The sequence below is a fragment of the Dermacentor andersoni genome, chromosome 10, assembly GCF_023375885.2.
Source record: "Dermacentor andersoni chromosome 10, qqDerAnde1_hic_scaffold, whole genome shotgun sequence".
In the NCBI taxonomy this organism is placed as follows: Eukaryota; Metazoa; Arthropoda; class Arachnida; order Ixodida; family Ixodidae; genus Dermacentor; species Dermacentor andersoni.
Window position 1 is genome coordinate 103657646 of NC_092823.1, and position 13571 is coordinate 103671216.

Consider the following 13571-nt stretch of genomic DNA (forward strand, 5'->3'; position numbering starts at 1 on the left):
AGAAAAGAAAAATTGGAGGACGCTTAAGCTTCGCCTTCAAGAGTGGAACGCGATAGCATTATCCTACCCCGTTCGCACCGCCTTCTCAAACGATCTACGCGAACCAAACGTCGCATGGACAGCCTGGCCGAAACGCGCCATGAAGGCGGACCGGATCATGGGGCGAGCGCCGCGCCACGTGTCGGGGCAGCGCCGTACTTAGCGAGGAGGGGGTCTTCTGTGTTTGCCGCAAGATGGCTTTGCGTGTGCGCAGCGCGCGGAAGAAATGTAGCGGAAACGCCGCTACTCGCGAAACTGCGACTTCTGTAATTTACATAGTCATAATTACCGATATACACAGCACAAGAACTTTCTACGGCACGTATCTAAGGCAACACCGCATTCATTAGAGGCGATTTTGTCCGGCCTTGAACGCTCGAACTCGTGGCTGAGTGGTAGCGTCTCCGTCTCATACTCCGGAGACCCTGGTTCGATTCCCACCAGCCCATCTTGCAAGGTGTTTTTTATTTATGAAGTGCCTTCTGGGATTTATCGCCCATGGCCAACGCCGACGACACCCGCTTTTCTGCGACACGAGCTCCTTAACGCAGTCGCGTTGAAAGACTGCATGAATTTCCTTTTGACTGAGAGGCTCTTCTGCGTTAGATACATAGACGAGCTCCACCACTGGAAAAGCTGGCGCAGCAATCGGCGTGACGTGCAATGTGGGGTCACGTGGGCACAACGGCCGCGTCGGCTGCTTTGGAAGCGCCGAAGCTAGCTGAAAACGAAAGTTCAAAGTTTCATTGGCGCTGCGGTTCTCGCGCTTAGGGTGTCTGCATGACTTGAAAGCACTATAATAGGTAGTGGCTGCCTCTGAAGGCGCCCAACACGATAGGCAAAATGGTACGTGCAGCAGTGCCGCACGCAGGCAACGGATTCCGGTGTCAGCCTTCACAGGTAGCCGCAGCACAAGAAGCTGCGTGAAGCTTGAATGGCACACTTAGAACCGGCAGGTAGCCATCGGCTACAACTCAGGTGTGGAGCAAGCACTTCCACGAAAAAGATTTCTGCTACGGCGTCGGGACTGCGAAGCTCAGTGAGTAGAGGAAGACCCGCACTAAGACGCTCGCCAGCGCGCTGCCCGGCGAATGTCATAAAGATTTGGTCTATCAACTATTTGATGCTGGATACTGGCAAGTTTACTGCAATGGAGAGCGAACGGTAAGAAGCACATCAAAAAATGTCGTCTCAGCCCGGCCAAATTATCTCAAAGGCGCTGGATTTCGCACACGTCACTCCCCATGAATGCGCCTACGCTGATTTGCGCGATAAGCAAACGAACGGGCGCATATTACCTTCACGAAAGAATGATAAGAAACGGTAAGCCTAGAGCCCACGAAAATGCGGTCTCAGCCTAGTAAAATGAATTCTCTGCAAAGTGCTGGTTATTCGCGCGCATCGCTACCTACGCACGCGGTCATACCCACTTAAGCCGTGAGCAAACCAACAGGCACAGATTATGTTCTCGAAAAATGAATTTAAAAAAGGTAAGCACAAGAAAATAGCGTCTCCGCCACATAAAATTAGCTCACTCGAAAGCGCTTCTTCTTCGCATACATCACTCTCCGCGCATGCGCGCACGCTTAATTATGCGACAAGTTAACGAATATTCACAGATTCGATTTCTAAAGAAATGTAAAAAAACAGTAAGCATATATGCAGCCCAAGATATATCGTTCTCAGCGTCGCAAAAATAAATTATCTCAAAAGTGCTGTACTTCCCGTACATCGCTACGTATGCAGCTATTGCCACTGATTTACACGATAAGTATACGAATAGCTAGATATTTTTACGCAAAAATAAAGAGAAAACGGTAAGCCAATACCCCCTGAAAATAACCCCTCAGACGCGTAAAATAAATTATCAAATAAGCACTAGTTTTTGGCCTACGTCGCTTCCACGCATGAGTTTACACTAATTTCCGCGATAAGTAAGTGATTAGGCACTAAACATCTTTCTCAAAAAAGCGAAAAAAGAGTAAGCCTGCAACCCGCGCAGATATCGTCTCTGCCTCGTAAAAAGAAAATTCCCTTAAAATGCATACATCATTCCCCACGCATGCGCCGATGCGTATTTACGCGATAAATAAACGAATGGGGACCGATTAATTTTCTCGAGAAAATGGAAAAACGCCAAGGCTATATATAGCCCAGGAAATTATTCATTTTCGACAGGTAAATTGTGATCCCTCGAAAGCCCTCGCATTTCGCGTATATCACTGCCCACGCATGCGCCGATGCGTATTTACGCGATAAATAAACGAATGGGGAAAGATTAATTTTCTCGAGAAAAATGGAAAAAACGCCAAGGCTATAGCCCAGGAAATTATTCATTTTCGACAGGTAAATTCTGATCCCTCGAAAGACCTCGTATTTCGCATATATCACTCCCCACGCATGCGGCGATGCGTATTTACTCGACAAATAAACGAATGTTGAAACATTAATTTTCTCGAGAAAAATGGAAAAACGCCAAGACTATAGCCCATGAAATTATTCATTTTCGACAGGTAAATTGTGATCCCTCGAAAGCCCTCGTATTTCGCATGTATCACTGCCCACGCATGCGCCGATGCGTATTTACGCGATAAATAAACGAATGGGGAAAGATTAATTTTCTCGAGAAAAATGGAAAAACGCCAAGGCTATAGGCTTACCGTCTTTTAAATTTTGGGGGAAAAATTATTCTGTGCCTAATCGCTTAGTTATCGCGTTAAACGGCGTCGGCGCAGTCCCGGGGAATGAGAAATGCGGAGAACCAGCGGTTTCGAGACACTTTATTTTTTGTCGGAAAAACGATAACTTCATGGGCTATAGGCTTACCGTTTTTTAGATTTTGGGGCAAAAATTATTCTGTGCCTAATCGCTTAGTTATGGCGTTAAACGGCGTCTGTGCAGTCCCGGGGAATGAGAAATGCGGAGAACCAGCGGTTTCGAGACACTTAATTTTTGTCTGAAAAACGATAATTTCATGGGCTATAGGCTTACCGTTTTTTCGATTTCAGGGCAAAAATTTTTCTGTGCCTAATCGCTTAGCTATCGCGTTAAACGGCGTCTGCGCAGTCCCGGGGAATGAGAAATGCGGAGAACCAGCGGTTTCGAGACACTTTAATTTTTGTCTGAAAAACGGTAATTTCATGGGCTATAGGCATACCGTTTTTTCGATTTTGGGGCAAAAATTATTCTGTGCCTAATCGCTTAGTTATGGCGTTAAACGGCGTCTGTGCGGTCCCGGGGAATGAGAAATGCGGAGAACCAGCGGTTCGAGACACTTTAATTTTTGTCTGAAAAACGATAATTTCATGGGCTATAGGCTTACCGTTTTTTCGATTTTGGGGCAAAAATTATTCTGTGCCTAATCGCTTAGTTATGGCGTTAAAGGGCGTCTGTGCAGTCCCGGGGAATGAGAAATGCGGAGAACCAGCGGTTTCGAGACACTTTAATTTTTGTCTGAAAAACGATAATTTCATGGGCTATAGGCTTACCGTTTTTTCGATTTTGGGGCAAAAATTATTCTGTGCCTAATCGCTTAGTTATGGCGTTAAACGGCGTCTGTGCAGTCCCGGGGAATGAGAAATGCGGAGAACCAGCGGTTTCGAGACACTTAATTTTTGTCTGAAAAACGATAATTTCATGGGCTATATAGCCTTGCCGTTTTTTAGATTTTGGGGCAAAAATTATTCTGTGCCTAATCGCTTAGCTATCGCTTTAAACGGCATCTGCGCAGTCCCGGGGAATGAGAAATGCGGAGAACCAGCGGTTTCGAGACACTTAATTTTTGTCTGAAAAACGATAATTTCATGGGCTATAGGCTTACCGTTTTTTCGATTTTGGGGCAAAAATTATTCTGTGCCTAATCGCTTAGTTATGGCGTTAAACGGCGTCTGTGCAGTCCCGGGGAATGAGAAATGCGGAGAACCAGCGGTTTCGAGACACTTTAATTTTTGTCTGAAAAACGATAATTTCATGGGCTATAGGCTTACCATTTTTTCGATTTTGGGGCAAAAATTATTCTGTGCCTAATCGCTTAGTTATGGCGTTAAACGGCGTCTGTGCAGTCCCGGGGAATGAGAAATGCGGAGAACCAGCGGTTTCGAGACACTTAATTTTTGTCTGAAAAACGATAATTTCATGGGCTATAGGCTTACCGTTTTTTCGATTTTGGGGCAAAAATTATTCTGTGCCTAATCGCTTAGCTATGGCGGTAAACGGCGTCTGTGCAGTCCCGGGGAATGAGAAATGCGGAGAACCAGCGGTTTCGAGACACTTAATTTTTGTCTGAAAAACGATAATTTCATGGGCTATAGGCTTACCGTTTTTTAGATTTTGGGGCAAAAATTATTCTGTGCCTAATCGCTTACCCATCGCTTTAAACGGCGTCTGCGCACTCCCGGGGAATGAGAAATGCGGAGAACCAGCGGTTTCGAGACACTTAATTTTTGTCTGAAAAACGATAATTTCATGGGCTATAGGCTTGCCGTTTTTTAGATTTTGGGGCAAAAATTATTCTGTGCCTAATCGCTTACCCATCGCTTTAAACGGCATCTGCGCACTCCCGGGGAATGAGAAATGCGGAGAACCAGCGGTTTCGAGACACTTTAATTTTTGTCTGAAAAACGATAATTTCATGGGCTATAGGCTTACCGTTTTTTCGATATTGGGGCAAAAATTATTCTGTGCCTAATCGCTTAGCTATCGCGTTAAACGGCGTCTGCGCAGTCCCGGGGAATGAGAAATGCGGAGAACCAGCGGTTTCGAGACACTTTAATTTGTGTCTGAAAAACGATAATTTCATGGGCTATAGGCTTACCGTTTTTTCGATTTTGGGGCAAAAATTATTCTGTGCCTAATCGCTTAGTTATGGCGTTAAACGGCGTCTGTGCAGTCCCGGGGAATGAGAAATGCGGAGAACCAGTGGTTTCGAGACACTTTAATTTTTGTCTGAAAAACGATAATTTCATGGGCTATAGGCTTGCCGTTTTTTAGATTTTGGGGCAAAAATTATTCTGTGCCTAATCGCTTACCCATCGCTTTAAACGGCATCTGCGCACTCCCGGGGAATGAGAAATGCGGAGAACCAGCGGTTTCGAGACACTTTAATTTTTGTCTGAAAAACGATAATTTCATGGGCTATAGGCTTACCGTTTTTTCGATATTGGGGCAAAAATTATTCTGTGCCTAATCGCTTACCCATCGCTTTAAACGGCATCTGCGCACTCCCGGGGAATGAGAAATGCGGAGAACCAGCGGTTTCGAGACACTTTAATTTTTGTCTGAAAAACGATAATTTCATGGGCTATAGGCTTGCCGTTTTTTCGATTTTGGGGCAAAAATTATTCTGTGCCTAATCGCTTAGCTATCGCTTTAAACGGCATCTGCGCACTCCCGGGGAATGAGAAATGCGGAGAACCAGCGGTTTCGAGACGCTTTATTTTTTGTCTGAAAAACGATAATTTCATGGGCTATAGGCTTACCGTTTTTTCGATTTTGGGGCAAAAATTATTCTGTGCCTAATCGCTTAGTTATGGCGTTAAACGGCGTCTGTGCAGTCCCGGGGAATGAGAAATGCGGAGAACCAGCGGTTTCGAGACACTTTAATTTTTGTCTGAAAAACGATAATTTCATGGGCTATATAGGCTTACCGTTTTTTCGATTTTGGGGCAAAAATTATTCTGTGCCTAATCGCTTAGTTATGGCGTTAAACGGCGTCTGTGCAGTCCCGGGGAATGAGAAATGCGGAGAACCAGCGGTTTCGGGACACTTTAATTTTTGTCTGAAAAACGATAATTTCATGGGCTATAGGCTTACCGTTTTTTCGATTTTGGGGCAAAAATTATTCTGTGCCTAATCGCTTAGTTATGGCGTTAAACGGCGTCTGTGCAGTCCCGGGGAATGAGAAATGCGGAGAACCAGCGGTTTCGAGACACTTTAATTTTTGTCTGAAAAACGATAATTTCATGGGCTATAGGCTTACCATTTTTTCGATTTTGGGGCAAAAATTATTCTGTGCCTAATCGCTTAGTTATGGCGTTAAACGGCGTCTGTGCAGTCCCGGGGAATGAGAAATGCGGAGAACCAGCGGTTTCGAGACACTTAATTTTTGTCTGAAAAACGATAATTTCATGGGCTATATATAGCCTTGCCGTTTTTTCGATTTTGGGGCAAAAATTATTCTGTGCCTAATCGCTTAGCTATCGCTTTAAACGGCATCTGCGCACTCCCGGGGAATGAGAAATGCGGAGAACCAGCGGTTTCGAGACGCTTTATTTTTTGTCTGAAAAACGATAATTTCATGGGCTATAGGCTTACCGTTTTTTCGATTTTGGGGCAAAAATTATTCTGTGCCTAATCGCTTAGTTATGGCGTTAAACGGCGTCTGTGCAGTCCCGGGGAATGAGAAATGCGGAGAACCAGCGGTTTCGAGACACTTTAATTTTTGTCTGAAAAACGATAATTTCATGGGCTATAGGCTTACCGCTTTTTCGATTTTGGGGCAAAAATTATTCTGTGCCTAATCGCTTAGTTATGGCGTTAAACGGCGTCTGTGCAGTCCCGGGGAATGAGAAATGCGGAGAACCAGCGGTTTCGAGACACTTTAATTTTTGTCTGAAAAACGATAACTTCATGGGCTATAGGCTTACCGTTTTTTCGATTTTGGGGCAAAAATTATTCTGTGCCTAATCGCTTAGTTATGGCGTTAAACGGCGTCTGTGCAGTCCCGGGGAATGAGAAATGCGGAGAACCAGCGGTTTCGAGACGCTTTATTTTTTGTCGGAAAAACGATAATTTCATGGGCTAATAGGCTTACCGTTTATTCGCTCTTGGGGCAAAAATTATTCTGTGCCTAATCGCTTAGTTATGGCGTTAAACGGCGTCTGTGCAGTCCCGTGGAATGAGAAATGCGGAGAACCAGCGGTTTCGAGACACTTTAATTTTTGTCTGAAAAACGATAATTTCATGGGCTATAGGCTTACCATTTTTTCGATTTTGGGGCAAAAATTATTCTGTGCCTAATCGCTTAGTTATGGCGTTAAACGGCGTCTGTGCAGTCCCGGGGAATGAGAAATGCGGAGAACCAGCGGTTTCGAGACACTTAATTTTTGTCTGAAAAACGATAATTTCATGGGCTATATATAGCCTTGCCGTTTTTTCGATTTTGGGGCAAAAATTATTCTGTGCCTAATCGCTTAGCTATCGCTTTAAACGGCATCTGCGCACTCCCGGGGAATGAGAAATGCGGAGAACCAGCGGTTTCGAGACGCTTTATTTTTTGTCTGAAAAACGATAATTTCATGGGCTATAGGCTTACCGTTTTTTCGATTTTGGGGCAAAAATTATTCTTTGCCTAATCGCTTAGTTATGGCGTTAAACGGGGTCTGTGCAGTCCCGGGGAATGAGAAATGCGGAGAACCAGCGGTTTCGAGACACTTTAATTTTTGTCTGAAAAACGATAATTTCATGGGCTATAGGCTTACCGTTTTTTCGATTTTGGGGCAAAAATTATTCTGTGCCTAATCGCTTAGTTATGGCGTTAAACGGCGTCTGTGCAGTCCCGGGGAATGAGAAATGCGGAGAACCAGCGGTTTCGAGACACTTTAATTTTTGTCTGAAAAACGATAATTTCATGGGCATAGGCTTACCATTTTTTCGATTTTGGGGCAAAAATTATTCTGTGCCTAATCGCTTAGTTATGGCGTTAAACGGCGTCTGTGCAGTCCCGGGGAATGAGAAATGCGGAGAACCAGCGGTTTCGAGACACTTAATTTTTGTCTGAAAAACGATAATTTCATGGGCTATAGGCTTACCGTTTTTTCGATTTCAGGGCAAAAATTTTTCTGTGCCTAATCGCTTAGTTATGGCGTTAAACGGCGTCTGCGCAGTCCCGGGGAATGAGAAATGCGGAGAACCAGCGGTTTCGAGACACTTTAATTTTTGTCTGAAAAACGATAACTTCATGGGCTATATAGGCTTACCGTTTTTTCGATTTTGGGGCAAAAATTATTCTGTGCCTAATCGCTTAGTTATGGCGTTAAACGGCGTCTGTGCAGTCCCGGGGAATGAGAAATGCGGAGAACCAGCGGTTTCGAGACGCTTTATTTTTTGTCGGAAAAACGATAATTTCATGGGCTAATAGGCTTACCGTTTATTCGCTCTTGGGGCAAAAATTATTCTGTGCCTAATCGCTTAGTTATGGCGTTAAACGGCGTCTGTGCAGTCCCGTGGAATGAGAAATGCGGAGAACCAGCGGTTTCGAGACACTTTAATTTTTGTCTGAAAAACGATAATTTCATGGGCTATAGCCTTGCCGTTTTTTAGATTTTGGGGCAAAAATTATTCTGTGCCTAATCGCTTAGTTATGGCGTTAAACGGCGTCTGTGCAGTCCCGGGGAATGAGAAATGCGGAGAACCAGCGGTTTCGAGACCCTTAATTTTTGTCTGAAAAACGATAATTTCATGGGCTATAGGCTTACCGTTTTTTCGATTTCAGGGCAAAAATTTTTCTGTGCCTAATCACTTAGCTATCGCGTTAAACGGCGTCTGCGCAGTCCCGGGGAATGAGAAATGCGGAGAACCAGCGGTTTCGAGACACTTTAATTTTTGTCTGAAAAACGATAATTTCATGGGCTATAGGCTTACCGTTTTTTCAATTTTGGGGCAAAAATTATTCTGTGCCTAATCGCTTAGTTATGGCGTTAAACGGCGTCTGTGCAGTCCCGGGGAATGAGAAATGCGGAGAACCAGCGGTTTCGAGACGCTTTATTTTTTGTCGGAAAAACGATAATTTCATGGGCTATATAGGCTTACCGTTTTTTCGATCTTGGGGCAAAAATTATTCTGTGCCTAATCGCTTAGTTATGGCGGTAAACGGCGTCTGTGCAGTCCCGGGGAATGAGAAATGCGGAGAACCAGCGGTTTCGAGACACTTTAATTTTTGTCTGAAAAACGATAATTTCATGGGCTATAGGCTTACCATTTTTTCGATTTTGGGGCAAAAATTATTCTGTGCCTAATCGCTTAGTTATGGCGTTAAACGGCGTCTGTGCAGTCCCGGGGAATGAGAAATGCGGAGAACCAGCGGTTTCGAGGCACTTAATTTTTGTCTGAAAAACGATACTTTCATGGGCTATAGGCTTACCGTTTTTTCGATTTCAGGGCAAAAATTTTTCTGTGCCTAATCGCTTAGTTATGGCGTTAAACGGCGTCTGCGCAGTCCCGGGGAATGAGAAATGCGGAGAACCAGCGGTTTCGAGACACTTTAATTTTTGTCTGAAAAACGATAATTTCATGGGCTATAGGCTTACCGTTTTTTCGATTTTGGGGCAAAAATTATTCTGTGCCTAATCGCTTAGTTATGGCGTTAAACGGCGTCTGTGCAGTCCCGGGGAATGAGAAATGCGGAGAACCAGTGGTTTCGAGACGCTTTATTTTTTGTCGGAAAAACGATAATTTCATGGGCTATATAGGCTTACCGTTTATTCGATTTTGGGGCAAAAATTATTCTGTGCCTAATCGCTTAGTTATGGCGTTAAACGGCGTCTGTGCAGTCCCGTGGAATGAGAAATGCGGAGAACCAGCGGTTTCGAGACACTTTAATTTTTGTCTGAAAAACGATAATTTCATGGGCTATAGCCTTGCCGTTTTTTAGATTTTGGGGCAAAAATTATTCTGTGCCTAATCGCTTAGTTATGGCGTTAAACGGCGTCTGTGCAGTCCCGGGGAATGAGAAATGCGGAGAACCAGCGGTTTCGAGACCCTTAATTTTTGTCTGAAAAACGATAATTTCATGGGCTATAGGCTTACCGTTTTTTCGATTTCAGTGCAAAAATTTTTCTGTGCCTAATCGCTTAGCTATCGCGTTAAACGGCGTCTGCGCAGTCCCGGGGAATGAGAAATGCGGAGAACCAGCGGTTTCGAGACACTTTAATTTTTGTCTGAAAAACGATAATTTCATGGGCTATAGGCTTACCGTTTTTTCGATTTTGGGGCAAAAATTATTCTGTGCCTAATCGCTTAGTTATGGCGTTAAACGGCGTCTGTGCAGTCCCGGGGACTGAGAAATGCGGAGAACCAGCGGTTTCGAGACGCTTTATTTTTTGTCGGAAAAACGATAATTTCATGGGCTATATAGGCTTACCGTTTTTTCGATCTTGGGGCAAAAATTATTCTGTGCCTAATCGCTTAGTTATGGCGGTAAACGGCGTCTGTGCAGTCCCGGGGAATGAGAAATGCGGAGAACCAGCGGTTTCGAGACACTTAATTTTTGTCTGAAAAACGATAATTTCATGGGCTATAGCCTTGCCGTTTTTTAGATTTTGGGGCAAAAATTATTCTGTGCCTAATCGCTTAGTTACGGCGTTAAACGGCGTCTGTGCAGTCCCGGGGAATGAGAAATGCGGAGAACCAGCGGTTTCGAGACACTTAATTTTTGTCTGAAAAACGATAATTTCATGGGCTATAGGCTTACCGTTTTTTCGATTTCAGGGCAAAAATTTTTCTGTGCCTAATCGCTTAGCTATCGCGTTAAACGGCGTCTGCGCAGTCCCGGGGAATGAGAAATGCGGAGAACCAGCGGTTTCGAGACACTTTAATTTTTGTCTGAAAAACGATAATTTCATGGGCTATAGGCTTACCGTTTTTTCGATTTTGGGGCAAAAATTATTCTGTGCCTAATCGCTTAGTTATGGCGTTAAACGGCGTCTGTGCAGTCCCGGGGAATGAGAAATGCGGAGAACCAGCGGTTTCGAGACACTTTAATTTTTGTCTGAAAAACGATAATTTCATGGGCTATAGGCTTACTGTTTTTTCGATTTCAGGGCAAAAATTTTTCTGTGCCTAATGGCTTAGCTATCGCGTTAAACGGCGTCTGTGCAGTCCCGGGGAATGAGAAATGCGGAGAACCAGCGGTTTCGAGACACTTAATTTTTGTCTGAAAAACGATAATTTCGTGGGCTATAATAGGCTTACCGTTTTTTCGATATTGGGGCAAAAATTATTCTGTGCCTAATCGCTTAGCTATCGCGTTAAACGGCGTCTGCGCAGTCCCGGGGAATGAGAAATGCGGAGAACCAGCGGTTTCGAGACACTTTAATTTTCGCCTGAAAAACGATAATTTCATGGTCTATAAGCCTTGCCGTTTTTTAGATTTTGGGGCAAAAATTATTCTGTGCCTAATCGCTTAGTTATGGCGTTAAACGGCGTCTGTGCAGTCCCGGGGAATGAGAAATGCGGAGAACCAGCGGTTTCGAGACACTTAATTTTTGTCTGAAAAACGATAATTTCATGGGCTATAGGCTTACCGTTTTTTCGATTTCAGGGCAAAAATTTTTCTGTGCCTAATGGCTTAGCTATCGCGTTAAACGGCGTCTGTGCAGTCCCGGGGAATGAGAAATGCGGAGAACCAGCGGTTTCGAGACACTTAATTTTTGTCGGAAAAACGATAATTTCATGGGCTATATATAGGCTTACCGTTTTTTCGATTTTGGGGCAAAAATTATTCTGTGCCTAATCGCTTAGTTATGGCGTTAAACGGCGTCTGTGCAGTCCCGGGGAATGAGAAATGCGGAGAACCAGCGGTTTCGAGACACTTTAATTTTTGTCTGAAAAACGATAATTTCATGGGCTATAGGCTTACCGTTTTTTCGATTTCAGGGCAAAAATTTTTCTGTGCCTAATGGCTTAGCTATCGCGTTAAACGGCGTCTGTGCAGTCCCGGGGAATGAGAAATGCGGAGAACCAGCGGTTTCGAGACACTTAATTTTTGTCGGAAAAACGATAATTTCATGGGCTATAGGCTTACCGTTTTTTCGATTTCAGGGCAAAAATTATTCTGTGCCTAATCGCTTAGTTATGGCGTTAAAGGGCGTCTGTGCAGTCCCGGGGAATGAGAAATGCGGAGAACCAGCGGTTTCGAGACACTTTAATTTTTGTCTGAAAAACGATAATTTCATGGGCTATAGGCTTACCGTTTTTTCGATTTTGGGGCAAAAATTATTCTGTGCCTAATCGCTTAGTTATGGCGTTAAACGGCGTCTGTGCAGTCCCGGGGAATGAGAAATGCGGAGAACCAGCGGTTTCGAGACACTTAATTTTTGTCTGAAAAACGATAATTTCATGGGCTATAGGCTTACCGTTTTTTCGATTTCAGGGCAAAAATGTTTCTGTGCCTAATCGCTTAGCTATCGCGTTAAACGGTGTCTGCGCAGTCCCGGGGAATGAGAAATGCGGAGAACCAGCGGTTTCGAGACACTTTAATTTTTGTCTGAAAAACGATAATTTCATGGGCTATAGGCTTACCGTTTTTTCGATATTGGGGCAAAAATTATTCTGTGCCTAATCGCTTAGCTATCGCGTTAAACGGCGTCTGCGCAGTCCCGGGGAATGAGAAATGCGGAGAACCAGCGGTTTCGAGACACTTTAATTTTCGCCTGAAAAACGATAATTTCATGGGCTATAAGCCTTGCCGTTTTTTAGATTTTGGGGCAAAAATTATTCTGTGCCTAATCGCTTAGCTATCGCTTTAAACGGCATCTGCGCAGTCCCGGGGAATGAGAAATGCGGAGAACCAGCGGTTTCGAGACACTTTATTTTTGGCTGAAAAACGATAATTTCCTGGGCTATAGGCTTACCGTTTTTTCGATTTTGGGGCAAAAATTATTCTGTGCCTAATCGCTTAGTTATGGCGTTAAACGGCGTCTGTGCAGTCCCGGGGAATGAGAAATGCGGAGAACCAGCGGTTTCGAGACGCTTTATTTTTTGTCTGAAAAACGATAATTTCATGGGCTATAGGCTTACCGTTTTTTCGATTTTGGGGCAAAAATTATTCTGTGCCTAATCGCTTAGCTATCGCGTTAAACGGCGTCTGCGCAGTCCCGGCGAATGAGAAATGCGGAGAACCAGCGGTTTCGAGACACTTTAATTTTTGTCTGAAAAACGATAATTTCGTGGGCTATAGGCTTACCGTTTTTTCGATTTTGGGGCAAAAATTATTCTGTGCCTAATCGCTTAGTTATGGCGTTAAACGGCGTCTGTGCAGTCCCGGGGAATGAGAAATGCGGAGAACCAGCGGTTTCGAGACGCTTTATTTTTTGTCTGAAAAACGATAATTTCATGGGCTATATATAGGCTTACCGTTTTTTCGATTTCAGGGCAAAAATTTTTCTGTGCCTAATCGCTTAGCTATCGGGTTAAACGGTGTCTGCGCAGTCCCGGGGAACGAGAAATGCGGAGAACCAGCGGTTTCGAGACACTTTAATTTTTGTCTGAAAAACGATAATTTCATGGGCTATAGCCTTGCCGTTTTTTAGATTTTGGGCCAAAAATTATTCTGTGCCTAATCGCTTAGCTATCGCTTTAAACGGCATCTGCGCAGTCCCGGGGAATGAGAAATGCGGAGAACCAGCGGTTTTGAGACACTTTATTTTTTCTCTGAAAAACGATAATTTCATGGGCTATAGGCTTACTGTTTTTTCGATTTTGGGGCAAAAATTATTCTGTGCCTAATCGCTTAGCTATCGCGTTAAACGGTGTCT